At 37.6% G+C, this 14,848-nt stretch overlaps 1 protein-coding gene across 1 annotated transcript in view; it reads left to right on the top strand.

Annotated features, from left to right (window-relative positions):
• LOC126174882 (glutaminase kidney isoform, mitochondrial-like) overlaps positions 1 to 14,848 on the top strand; it is a 187,895-nt gene that overhangs the window by 27,675 nt on the left and 145,372 nt on the right. The gene's annotated exons all lie outside the window — the stretch shown is intronic.

Raw genomic sequence — 14,848 nt, 5'->3', positions numbered from 1 at the left:
TTGTTATTGGATCTACTGGCAACAAATAGTCCTGACTCCTTTGAGGTTGTTCACATCGAAACTGGCGTCAGTGACCATTACGTGGTTGTGGCAACAATTATTACCAAAGTACAAAGGACAACTAAAACAAGCAGGAAGGTTTATATAATCAATAAACTATACTCAGTTCATCATGAGCATAAACCTGATGTAAACAAACAGAAACACAATGACTGGTCAGAGGCCGTAGCACATGTTACACTCTTGGTAGTACATCTACATCTACATCTACATGATTACTCTGCTATTCACAATAAAGTGCCTGGTAGAGGGTTCAATGAACCACCTACAAGCTGTCTCTCTAACATTATACTCTCTCATGGCACATGGGAAAAACGAGCACTTAAATTTTTCCGTGTGAGCCCTGATTCCTCTTATTTTATCATGATGATCATTTCTCCCTATGTAGGTGGGTGCAAATAGAATGTTATTGCAATCAGAGGAGAAAATTGGTGATTGAAATTTCATGAGAAGATCCCGTCGCAACGAAAAATGCTTGTTTTAATGATTGCCACTCCAATTCACATATTGTGTCTGTGACTCTCCCCTAATTTGCGATAATACAAAACTAGCTGCAATTCTTTGTACTTTTTCAATGTCATCCATCAGTCCCACCTGATGCGGATCCCACACCACACAGCAGTACTCCAGAATAGGGCGGACAAGTGTGGTGTAAGCAGTCTCTTTAGTAGACCTGTTGCACCATCTAAATGTTCTGCCAATGAACCACAGTCTTTGGTTTACTCTACCCACAATATTATTGGTGTGATCATTCCAATTTAGGTTATTTGTAGTTGTAACCCTAAGTATTTAGTTGAATTTACAGCCTTCAGATTTGTTTGACTTATCGCGTAATTGAAATTTAGCTGATTTCTTTTAGTACTCATGTGAATAACTTCACACTTTTCCTTATTCAGGGTCACCTGCCACTTTTTGCACCATACAGATATCTTATCTAAATCATTTTGCAAGTTGTTTTGATCATCAGATGACTTTACAAGATGGTAAATGACACCGTCGTCTGCAAACAGTCTAAGACGGCTACTCAGATTATCTCATATGTCATTAATATAGATCAGGAGCAATAGAGGGCCTATAACACTTCCTTGGGTAATGCTGGATATTACTTCTGTTTTACTCAATGACTTTCCATCTATTACTACGAATTGTGACCTTTCTGACAGCTGCTTCGGATTGGCCGAGCAGTCTAAGGCACTGCTGTCATGGACTGTGCGGCTGGTCCCGGCAGAGGTACGAGTCCTCTCTCAGGCATGGGTGTGTATGTTAGTCCTTAGGATAATTTAGGTTAAGTAGTGTGTAAGCTTAGGGACTGATGACCTTAGCAGTTAAATCCCATAAGATTTCACACACATTTGAACATTTTCTTTCTGACAGGAAATCACGAGTCGAGTCACACAACTGAGGCGATACTGCATAGGCACACAGTTTGGTGAGAAGATGCTTGTGAGGAACGGTGTCGAAAGCCTTCTGGAAATCTAAAAATATGGAATCAATTTGACATCCCCTGTCGATAGCACTTATTAGTTCTTGAGTATAAAGAGCTAGTCGTGTTTCACAAGAACAATATTTTCTGAAACTGTGCTGACTATGTGTCAATAAATCATTTTCTTCAAGGTACTTCTTAATGTTCGAATACAGTATATGTTCCAAAACCCTACTGCTCATTGATGTTAGTGATTTAGGCCTGTAATTCAATGGATTACTCCTACTTCCCTTTTTGGGTATTGGTGTGACTTGAGCAATTTTCCAGTCTTTAGGTAGGGATCTTTCTGTGAGCAAGTGGTTGTATATAATTGCTAAATATGGACCTATTTTATCAGCATAGTCTGAGAGGAACCTGACTGGTATGGAATCTGGACCGGAGGCTTTGCCTTAATTAAGTGATTTAAGCTGCTTCGTTACTCCGAGGATATCTACTTCTATGTTTCTCATCTTGGCAGTTGTTCTTGATTGGAATTCAGGAATATTTACTGAATCTTCTTTGGTGAAGGAGTTTTGGAAAATCGTGTTTAATAACTCTGCTTCAGTGGCACTATCATCAGTGATTTCACCGTTGTTATCGCGCAATGAAGATATTGATTGCGTCTTGCCACTGGTGTGCTTTATGTATGACCAGAATCTCTATGGGTTTTCTGCCAGATTTCAAGACAGAATTTCATTGTGGAATTTATTAAAAGCATCTTGCATTGAAGTATGTGCCATATTTTGAACTTCTGTAGAACTTTGCCAATATTGGGTATTCTGTGTGTTTTTAAATTTGGCATGCTTTTTTCGTTGCTTCTGCAACAACAATCTGACCCGTTTTGTGTACCATGGGGGATCAGTACCATCAATTATTAATTTATGTGATATAGCAGGAGCATCAGTACAAACAATAATCAGAACATCAATGCCAACAACAGCATCACCATCAACAGCAGCATCACAGACAGCAGTAACAGCAGAAATCCCAGCAATAGCAGGAGCAGTAGCAGACATGGAAACAACCATCCATGGGGCAGCAAGTAGACAGAAAAGGACACTTACTTCCCATCTGAAGGATTTTTTAGTTGCAGATATGAAGAAAAAGAAGCCACCAAGATAAGTAACATTAAATGTCTAACAGTACTCCACCAAAATATTCAGTGTTAAAAAACAAAGTGCAACAGCTGGAAGTAGAGTTACAAATCTTAGACAGCACTGTTATCTGTATTACAGAGTACTGGTGTAAAGAAAGTGAAATCTTATATATTAATTTACCCTCTTATGTCCAAGCATGTTCTTACTGCAGAAACACAATGAAAGATGGAGGATAATGTATTTATGTTAAGAACAGCATTGAATTTAAAGTCAGAAATGATATTATCATGCTAAGTGTAGACAAAGACTTTGAAGTGTCAGCAATAGAGACAGTTGCTATAAATATGCCCAAGAAACTAACTATATTATGTGTATATCATTCTCCTGCTGGTAATTTAGAGATAATCTTTTCAAAACTTATACAAAGCCTAGAACTAGTGTTGACTCTGAAACATAATATCCTTTTGTGTGGGGACTTTAACATAAATACAAATAAAACAGATGAGACCAGTAACACATTTATGAATATCCTACATAATTTTGGTCTATCATCACTAGTCAACTGTGCAACAAGAATAACCACACATTCACCATCTACTATTGACCATGTAGCTACAGATGTAGGTAGAGAAAACTGTGATGTACTTGTCAAAAACCTGGGACTGTCTGATCATCTATGTCAAATTATAAAAGTAAAAGCATGTGTAAAAAAAGAATCAAAACTGCATGTATGTAAAAGACTTTACTCTCCATCAGCTTTGCAAGAGTTTTCCTTAAAGTTAGCACATGAAAGTTGGGAAGGAGTATACATAGGAACTAAAGTGAATAGCAAGTTCTCCAATTTTATGTCTGAGTTTAAATTAAAATTTGAAGAAACATTCCCCAAAGCATTAATTCCCATTGGAACACCCACCAACAATAAATGGATTACTAAAGAAATTAGAAAAAGTGCTCAAACTTGTAAATACCTAAACTCCATTAAAAAGTACAATAGTGATCCAGTTTTTTGCACTATTACAGAAACTACAAAAGGATCTACAGGAAAGTACTCAACACCGCAAAAAAAAACAGCCAATGATAGGTTCATAAATTTAGCCAATAATAAAAGTAAATCTACATGGGCTGTAGTGAAACAAGAAACAGGAACTGTGAAGCAGAGAGGTACAAACACACAAAACAGGAACAAGGAAAAAACTTGGAGAGTAAGCCGAGAGAATTAGCAAATTATATGAATACCTACTTTAGCAGCATTGCAACGAACTTACAGAAAATTTTTCCAAAAGGTGCTAATCAACCAATACAGAAGCATATAGCAAACTCAATGGTATTGCTTCCAACTAATGAGGAGAAAGTATGCAATGCTGTAAGGCAATTAAAGAACAAAAACTTGGCAGGTTTAGATGAAATCCCAATGTGTGTGCTGAAAAAATGCATAAACAGTACCAAAGCTCCACTAACAGAAATCATAAATGAATCCTTCAAAACTGGTTGCTTCCCTGACTATCTGAAGCATGCCAAAATTTTACCAGTTCACAAGAAAGGTGACATAGAAAATGTTGAGAACTACAGACCAATAACCCTATTGTAATGCTTTTCCAAAGTGATAGAAACAATAATGAAAAACAGGCTTTTGAGCTGTCTAAGTAAGTTCAACCTCCTCTGCAATGACCAGCATGGTTTCAGTCCTGGTAGAGGTACAGTATCTGTAATAGCACAACTTACAAAAACAGTTTTAGAAGCACTAGATGAGAACAGCTATGTAACTGGCCTTTTCCTAGACCTGTCTAAGGCATTTGATACAGTTGACCACCAGAAGCTGTTGCATAAATTAGAGGCACTAGGAGTAAGGGGAGCAGTTCTCAAATGGTTTCATTCATATTTAGAAAACAGAGTACAGTCAGTAGAGATCACGCATGTCTCCAGTGAATCAAAGTACATTGAGAAACATATATCTGATCCACAATATATCAATATTGGGGTCCCTCAAGGAAGTGTACTAGGCCCTGTATTATTGCTGGTGTATATAAATGATTTCCCGCAACATATCAGCCATGGAGAGAAAATATTGTTTGCAGATGACAGCAACATAGTAATCACCACCAAGACACCAGCACAAATGTTGGAAAATTCTACTGAAGCATTGAGGGATGTTCACAAATGGTCTCAGGAAACCAAGTAACTCTCAATGTAGAGAAAATGAATACAATATGCTTTAGAATGAACAGAAAACAGAGTCACTTAAATTTAAAACTAGATAACATCTCCATAGATGATGTACCTAGAACAAAATTCTTAGGGTTGCACACTGACAGCCAAATGAATAGGAATGAACTTGCTACGAAACTCTCGAAAAATATATCCAAAACACGTAATGCACTTAGAGTCCTTGTATCCGCATGCAGTAGTGAATGTTTGAGAACTGTATACTTTAGTTATGTTCATTCAGTAATCAGTTATGGTATTATTTTCTGGAGAAACAGTGCTCAGAATTTACAAATGGTGTTTAAAATGCAAAAGAGAGCAGTAAGAATTATAACAAAAAGCAGTAAGTGGGCCCACTGCAGAGAAATTTTCAAAATGTTAGAAATTCTAACAGTTCCTTGTGAATTTATATTCCAAACCGTAGTGAACATCAAGAAACATATAGAAAATTATAGCACAAATAACAGTTTTCATAACTATAGTACAAGAACAAGTCACTGTCTTCACCTAGACAGGAAGAATAAACATAAGACTCAAAATAGATTCTTGTATGAAGGTGTAAAACTGTATAATAAACTACCGCAGAAAATAAAAGAAGCAGATAACATGTACCACTTTAGAAAAAATCTTAAATTGTTTTTGCAGGAACACTGCTTTTACACTATAAGTGAATTCCTTAGTACAAAGTGATTGTAACTAGCTTTTGTTTCACCATATTCTGATAAGGAGCAAAAATGATTTGTTTCACAATATTATGATAAGGAGCAAAAATGATTGTAAATAACTTATATGTCACAATATTTAACTACATGTAACAACAAACTGTTGAAATATATTAATGTACACAACTGAGAACATCCATACATTTTAAAACGTCCACGGATGGCTAAATAAATAAATAAATAAATAAATATTTCTCAATTGCTGTCTTTACTATCTCTTTGAAAATGTTGCACAACTTTTGTACACTTACATGATCAGATCTGAAGGAGTGAAGACTGTCTCTTAAAAAGGTGTTAAGAGCATTTTTATCACCTTTTTTAAATAGATATACTTTGCGTTTCTTTTTGACGGTTGTAGATGTTTCAGTATTTAGCCTAGCAGCAACTGCCTTGTGGTCACTAATCCCTGTATTAGTCACAATACTCACTATTTGTCCAGGATTATTTGTTGCTAAAAGGTCAAGTATGCTTCTGCAACCATTTACACTTTGAGTGGGCTCATGAACTAATTGTTCAAAATAATTTTGTGAGAAAGCATTCAGTACAATTTTGGATAACATTTTATGCCTGCCACCAGCTTTAAACGTAAAATTTTTCCAGCTTATTGGAGGTAGATTAAAGTCATCACCGACTATAATTGTATGAGTGCAGTATTTATTTGAAATGAGACTCAAGTTTTCTTTGAACTGTTCAGCAACTATATCTTCTGAGGTGGGGGGTTGGTAAAACGATCCAATTAATAGTTTAGTCCAATTGTCAGGTATAACATTTACCCATACTATTTCACACAAACTATCTACTTCAATTTCGCTAAAAAGCAAACTACCTCTGACAGCAATAAATACTCCACCACCAACTGTATTTAATCTATCCTTTCTGAACACTGTTAGATTGTTTGAAAAAATTTCGGATGAACCTTTTTCCAGCTTTAGCCAGCTCTTCTGTACCTACAACTATTTGAGCTTCAGTGCTTTCTGTTAGGACTTGGAGCTCTGGTTCTTTTCCAGCTCAGCTACGACAGTTTACAACTACAACACCAATCGTTTCTACAGCTACCTTACTGTGTCTTACCTTCCCCTTTTAGATGGATGTCCCTTCTGTGGTTCCCTGAGACCCTCTAACATAAAAAACCGCCTGGTCCCTTCCACACAGCCCCTGCTACCAGTGTAGCCACCTCCTGTGTGTAATGGACTCCTGAACTATTAAGCGGAACCCGGAAACCCACCACCCGATGGTGCAAGTCAAGGAAACTGCAGCCTACATGGCTACAGAACTGCCTGAGCCTCTGATTCAGACACTCCACTTGGCTCTGCACCAAAGGACCACAGTCGGTTCTATCAATGATGCTGCACATGGTGAGCTCAGCCTTAATCTCGGAAGGAAGACTGGCAGTCTTTACCATCTCTGATAGCCGCCCGAAACCAGACAGAATCTGCTCCAATCCAAAGTGACACACGTCACTGGTACCGACATGAGCCACCACCTTCAGTTGGTTGCACCTGTACTCTTCATGGCATCCGGAAGCACCCTTTCCACATCCAGAATGACTCCCCCAGAATGCACATGGAGTGCATACTGGCTTCCTTCCCCTCCTTGGCAGCCATGTTCCTAAGCGGCCCCATTTTGTGCCTAATGTTGGAGCTCCCAACTACCAGCAAACCCACCCTCTGTGAATGCCCAGACCTTGTGGCCTGAGAAGCTTCCTCTGGAACAGTGTGGATGACTGCATCTGGCTCAGAGATATTGTCAGCCACAGATAACTCTCAAAACCTGTTTGTCAAAGTAACCGGGGAGGCCCTACGATCGGCCCCTCAGAAAGTACCCGAGACGACCACAGTAGTGGACAATTTGGACACATGTGATGTGCTCTACGTCCCTTGCATCCACGCATTCAATACCCCACATTGACACCCCTTGGCAGCAGCCTCAAGCTGTGTGATGGAAGCCAAAGCAGCCTGGAGCTGTGAGCGAAGGGTTGCCAACTTAGCTTGCATCTGTACACAACAATCACAGTTCCTATCCATTACTGCAGTCGCTCCTGTTTGAACCTTGTAAAAATATATAATAAGTGAATGGCGTATTCGCCTTATTAGTATCAGGAACTATCAGTGCTGCTCTCGCTGATGGTCTAACCAACATTGAGCTGCTCTAACCAAACAAACAAAAGCCTATACGATATGAGGGTTGATACAACGGTGGTACTGTACTCTACACTGTTATTAAAATAAAAGGTTGTGCCTAGTAAGCGCTTGAACATGCAAGAAATTACAAAAATAAACTATTAACTACCCAGATAACTGAAAATAAGTCACTCCTGTTTGAAGCTCGTATAAATATGTAACAAGGGAACGGCGTACTCGTCTTATTAGTAGCAGGAACTATTGGTGCTGCTCTCGCAGATGATCTAACCAACACTGAGCTGTTCTAACCGAACAACAGGTCCTACTTATGTGTTAGAATCTTATTACTGGGTTACATTGAATGAAACTTAAAGATATTCTAATGTATTACTGGCCATCAACATTTTTCTTAATCATGCTTTAGCTATGTAGCTTTTATTTCCAAAATCGTGTACAGTCACAGTCTCTGTACTGCTTGTCCACGATAAGTTGACCTTTGGTGCGATGGCTGTTGGGAATGGTTTTGCCCCAGCATTTTGGCTGCTGAGGAGAGAGACACTGCTACCCGTATTTTGCGCTTAACATGAAATCACAGATGGCACTTGCAGAAGTACTGCCCACTTAAGCGATGCTTCCGTCATATCGGAAATCACCTAAGTTGTTTACATATTCATGCTCGAGAGTTTTACCTGTAACTTATGCATTAATTCATTAATTATGTATCAAAAACAAAGAAAATGAACGAAAAAGTATATATGACTTACAACACTATGAACAGAAATTAAAAAGCTGATTTTTGGAACCTGTTTGCATATCACATTTATCATCATCATCGCTTGAGGGCATGGTACTGATGATAACTTAATTGGTGGCCATTTCCATTGTTCCATCTCGTGTCCAGTACTCTTTCTGCAGCTGCTGCACATTCCTGCAGTAACATAGCCATTCCTGTGCAGCAGCTGCAAGGAAAATAATGTATTAACAAGATTCTGCAATCTTCCCATCAACATGTCACCAGCGACGTTGATCTTTATTTTGTCCTATGCCAATTCTATCAGATTTAGATTTTAGTTGTAGGGCAGTAAACATACTACCTTGTGGCCCCTGCTCTTAGTGATTTCATCCACCACGTACATTTTCATGGCTGGTTTGTTTTCCTTTATTGTAGATAACAGTTCACCTTTACTTATTGAGTCGTTGCAGTTTGTTTTCCAATCTTGCAACCCCTCTAATGTCATAATCCTGAAATCATATTTACTAAGCATTCTGTTGAACTCGCTTCTGTGATATGGTGCATTATCTATAGAACCACAGAACTGGGCAAAATATTACGAATGACTATATCTGAAAAACTGCCCCCCCCCCCCCCCCCCCTCCCAACTGTATGTCCGCTATTTTCGCCAGATGTAAGGAAGTTCCATATCAGCTTACACTCCGCTGCAGGGAGAAAATTTGTTCTACTTTCTTGAATCTTGGTGCAAGTAATTGCTGAATTTGCTTTTTGTGGACAGTCTTCTCTACCTCACAGAAGTTGTGTGTTTGTGTTCAGTACCAGTGCGAAACTATTGTCGAAAAGGAGAGTCGCACAAAGACAGACGGATCAAAAAAAAAAAAAAAATGTTGTGTTGGAATCTCTAAACACACATAATTGGCACCATCAGTCAAGGAACTGCAAAATGAGTTTACCAATCAATTCATTTCACCAGAAGGCAATGTAGAATGGCAGTACAGATGTCTTTAAATGTTAACTGATTTTTCCATGGTACTGTAAACATAAATGCATCGCGTTACTGATAAAAGTGGTAAATACTGCTTGCAAAATTAAAAGTCAGTCTCTTGGTGTGATACTGGGCTGCATTTTTGTTTCCTGTTGTCGAATACTTGGTTACACAATAGACAAGAGATGTTGGAAATATGCCTACAAGATCATCAAAGTTTTTAATCTAAGTGAAGTCCTCTGAGTTCAGTTAACTGAATATTATTTCTTGGTAATATCAATATTTACTCTGGTTTTTAATAATAACTCCTCTTGTGTATCGAGTATGTACGAGTAGTTTCTGAAGCAAACTCGTTCCAGGGATTTGAAGAAGTGAACTTGAGTAAGATTTTGTTCTCTAACACTTGAGCAACTGGTTACATAAGTTATTTGCTAGTGGAAACAAGCCTTTTGTAATACTTTGCAAATATAGGGGCAGCTTGACATTTGCAGCACTCAGAAACAAATGAATGAATATCTTTCAAGTAGTGCTGATTTTCTCCGCTTCTAGCAGCACACGGGAAATCGTCAAGTTATTATGGCCAAAAAGCAGTGATATGCTCTGATTGTCACACTGTTAATACACATTATGAAAATGGCTGAGGCTGATTTGTAGTGAAATGCATGTGGTATATGGTTAAAAAGTGCACAGAAATAGGTTGTTCTTAATGTTTTTCATAAGTTTACAGAAAAAAATCGACCTTGAAGTTTTCCGAGGGTCTGTATTTTATACAGCTGAGATAAAAATACATACTGCACATAGAGCAGAATTGGCAGCTTAGTAAATTGATTATTTAATGCAGTTTGTGGATCGCTGGTTCAAGTCTCACTCTTGTCATCCTTTTTTTCCGTTCATTTTTAAATAGCTGCATCTCGCAATTGTAAAATTCATCATCTTTTTGAGGAATAATGCACGTCTTTTTTTTTCTAATTACATTCTGCATGCGAAGTTCCTGTTTTCATTTCAAATATAAATTATTAACTATCGATATTTTATGAAAGATTGTTAATAAAGTTTGCTTAAATTAAGAAATCATAACAATTTAACTTTTAGGACAAAAATGAAAAACTAAATACTCTTTAGTTGGACTACAGCCCCTGGCCAATTTATTTGATGCATTACAGCTGTAAGCAAATTTTGATTTATGCCTAACGATTTTTTTTTTTTTTTTTTTTTTTTTTTTTTTTTTTTTTTTTAAAAAAAAGACATACATTGTGATAAAACGATTATGTGTAGTTTACCTCATAACTAAGTTGACTGATATATCAAATAAAGAAAATGTAGTATTTATTGAAAATATTTTATTTCAATAATTACAACTAAAACTAAACTATTGTAAAGTGAAAACATTAGTTTTAATATCTTGTTGAGCCACCTTTTGTAACTATGATAGCCTTAATAGGCGTGGCATGCTGTCGATGCAAGATTGTACTGTGTTCTGGATTTGTGGATGATGATACCACACATGGATGATCTTCTCTCAGAGCTGGGTTTTTGTTGTCTTGACATGTTTTGCCACCTCCCCCTTCATTTGTTCCCTTACATCTTCTATGGGGTTCATGTCGAGAACCATTGTCTGAGCTGTGGTATTAACTGTTTTTGCAGGACTTCTTGTATTGGTCTTTCCTCATTATGCCTTTAACCATGTAAAGACGTCCTATACCCTTGCCACAGATGACAGACCAAATCATCACTTAAATGCGTGTTTTATGGTCTGAATAATGCAATCGGGATGAAATTTTTCTCCTGAGATTTGTTAGTTAAAATTTCAAACGTGTTTTCATCGCTGAAGGATACCTGTAAAAATCAAGAAACATAATTAATATACTATGAATAAATGTACATAGGTTATATCATATTGTAAATAATAATTTTAAAGTTAAATTACTGATCTCCAGAAGTCCACACCATTATCACACCACTGTTTAGCCCACTTCACATGCTTTGTTTTCATTGTGGCTGTTAACTTTGCTTTTCTAGGGGGTTGACAGGCCTTGAAATCAATATCCTTCAACTTTCTGAGAACACTGCGTTCTTCACATTAGCCTCTTCCAGTTGATATTTTATTCGTTTCGTTGTTGCAAATATGTTTTATAGGCAAATTCTTTTGAGAAATCTTTCTGACCTTGGGGTGGAAATTAGTTTTCTCCCACATTTATTCTTCCTTCTGGGGCTCAATTCTACACCTGAATCAATTTTCTTCTTTATGTGCCTCATGCTAACTTCTGACATTTCCAACCTTTGTGAAATTTGACGAGTGGAGTAAATTTTCTTATTTACGAGGGCTTTGACCTCAGCTTTTTTATGTGGTGAAATGTCCCCTCTTTTACCCATTTTTAAAGGTCACAATTAGTGATATCTGGCTGTTAAACAATCAGTTGTGATGTTTATATTATGAAATAGATAATCAAAGCGAACGAAGTATTAGACCAGTTACATGCGAGAACGCCACTGAACAGGGCCTTTCCTGTATGCTATACTCTGCACATTGATACTTACAACAACAGATAAAAAATTCAACAATGCAATAAGTGCCCTGAATAACTGTCATAATTTTTCCAATTAATCGCATTAAATATACTACTCAACACGTAATTATTACAAATAACATTAAAATGTGCAGTGCATCTAACAATTTGGCCAGGGACTGTGCATCCACCATTTTATATCACAGATGTAGTCTCACACAAACCAGAGTGGTAAGTGTTGTAGAAACATGAAAAACAATCATTTTCACATCATCAAGCACACCATACATATGCTGCATTTTTACATTTGTGCTATACCACTACAATATGAACCCAACAGAACTGATCTGGAGCCAAGTTGAGGGATTTGTCATGAGAAATAACAAGACTGTTCAGCTGCCAGACATACTGAAACTAACGCACGCAGCTTTTTCACATGTTACTGCCTAATGCTGGTGGGATATAGAACAGCACGGCATAAAAGAAGAGGAGGAAATTCAGTGCCTGGGTGGCTTCATGGGTTCTATTGTTGATCGACTAATTATCAAAGTAGTAGGTGATAGTTCCAGACTTGAAATGTGTTTCTCAGATTCGGGTAAGGAAAGAGCTAAGTGATTACCAGACGACTGACTAACATTAATACTTCAGTGGCTTATAATTATACCTTCAGTGGCTTCATTGTTCTACATTAAGGTAAAATCCCTGCAGTATGGTGTTGCACCACATATAGCTCACTCAGAACAGTTATGCTGCATTTAAGTTAAGTTTTCATCAGTCTTGTTTGTAATTATAATACTACATTCGGTGAAAATGAGAGTATTTTTGCTATCCATCTGGTCACCTAAGAAGCATGGGATAGTGCTGGAGTTCTGCCGAATATTATTTAATTCTCTTTAAAAATTAAATGACATTTGTCTGCTCATCTATTTTTGCATCTGAACTGCAACTTATCACATAATTGCAGTGTTGTTGGGCCAGCTGGCCACCAGTGCCGTCCAAGTTTCACAGCATTATTGCTCAGTCCATGTGCGTGTAACACAACATAAAATATATCCCTATGATCATACTTGACTGTACTGGACATAGCTAGTCTTTGCTTCACATGAAATGAAATCCAATGTGATTCAAGCAAACATAGAAGAATACATGGTGTAATGTTTACATCAGGGTTATTCCTATTATGAATACAGTATAGATAAAAAAAATCAGTAGTGTGATTTCTCAATGAGGAACTTGAAACTTTCAATACAAGGCAGGAGCATGTAAAGGAACTACAGTTCAAGTTTATTTGAACACAACTGGGTAGAATGTATCCAGTAGATCAGTCCATAATGGGAGGGAACCTCCGTGGCATGTAGTCTGCCCCAGTAAATAAACTTTTAAAGAAACAGCGATTACTGCATAATAGGTGCAAAACAAAGTGTAGGACTATAGATAGAGAAACGTTTGGCTGTCAAGAGAGCAATGTGGGATGCCTTCAATGATTACCATAGAAGAAATGTGTCAAATGAGCTTTCACAGAAACCAAAGAAATTCTAGTCATGTGTAAAGCCTGTTAGTGGCACCAAAGTTAGTGTCCAGACCCTGACAATGACACAGGAACTGAAACTGAGGGTAGAAAAGCAAAAGCTGAAACGCTTAATTTCATTTTCAAATGTTCCTTTACAAAGGAAAAGCCAAGAAAATTTCCACAATTTAATACTCATACCACTGAAAAGATGAATGAAATAAGTACTAGTGTGGTGGTGTTGGGAAACAGCCGAAATTCTTAAAATTGTACAAAGCTACAGGCCCTGATGGAATCCCTGTCAGATTCTATGCTGAATTTGTGGCTGAGTCAGCCTCTCTTCTAACTATAATCTCTTGTAGATCCCTTGAACAAAAAGCCATGCCTAGTTCTTGGAAAAACGTACAGGTCACACAAAAAGGGTAGTAGAAGTGATCTAAAAAAACTATCGTCCAAAATCCTTTACATCAGTTTGTTGTAGAATCTTGTAACATCTTCGATGCTCAAACATGATGAGCCAGAATGACCTCCTCAGTGCCAACCAGCAGGGATTCTGGAGACATCCATCATGTGAAACCCAACTTGCACTTTTCTCACATGACATACTAAAAGCTTTGGATCAAGGCAATCAGGTTGATGCAGTATTTATTGATTTCCAAAGAACTGAATCAATACCACACCTATTCTTATTGTCAAAAGTACAGTCATATGGGGTATCAAGTGAAATTTGTGACTGTACTGAGGATTTTTTGGTCAGGTGATCACAGAATGTTATCTTGGATGGAGAGCCATCATCAGATGTAGATGTAACTTCGGGTGTGCCCCAGGGAACTGTGTTGGGTCCCTTGTGGTTCATGTTGTGTATTAATGACCTTGCAGACAATATTAATAGTAAAATCAGGCTTTTTGCAGATTAGGTAACTATCTGTAATAAAGTTCTATAAGAAAGAAGCTGCATGAATTTTCAGTCAGATCTTGACAAGATTTCAAAGTGGTGCAAAGATTGGAAACATGCTTTAAATATTTAGTAATGTAAAATTTTGCACTTCACAAAATGAAAAAATGTAGTATCCTATGATTATACTGTCAGTGAGTTGCTGTTGGAATCAGCCAATTCATACAAATACCTGGTTGTAACACTTTGTAGGGATATGAAATGGAATGATCACTTGGACTCAGTTGTGGGTAAAGGGGGTGGTAGTCTTCAGTTTATTGGTAGAATACTGGGGAAGTGCAATAGTCTGGAAGTGCTGTCAGTCTACAAAGTGGATTGCTTACAAATCACTCATGTGACCCACTCTAGATATTGCTCAAGTGTGTGGGAACTGTAGCAAATGGGACTGACAGGGGATATTGAATGTATACAGAGTAGGGCAGCACAAATGGTCAGAGGTTTTCTTAGTCTGTGGGAGAGTGCCACAGAGGTACTGAAGGAACTGAACTGGTGGACTCT

The sequence above is a fragment of the Schistocerca cancellata genome, chromosome 1 (assembly GCF_023864275.1).
Source record: "Schistocerca cancellata isolate TAMUIC-IGC-003103 chromosome 1, iqSchCanc2.1, whole genome shotgun sequence".
Lineage (NCBI taxonomy): Eukaryota > Metazoa > Arthropoda > Insecta > Orthoptera > Acrididae > Schistocerca > Schistocerca cancellata.
This window is presented reverse-complemented; position numbering and strand designations above follow the sequence as displayed.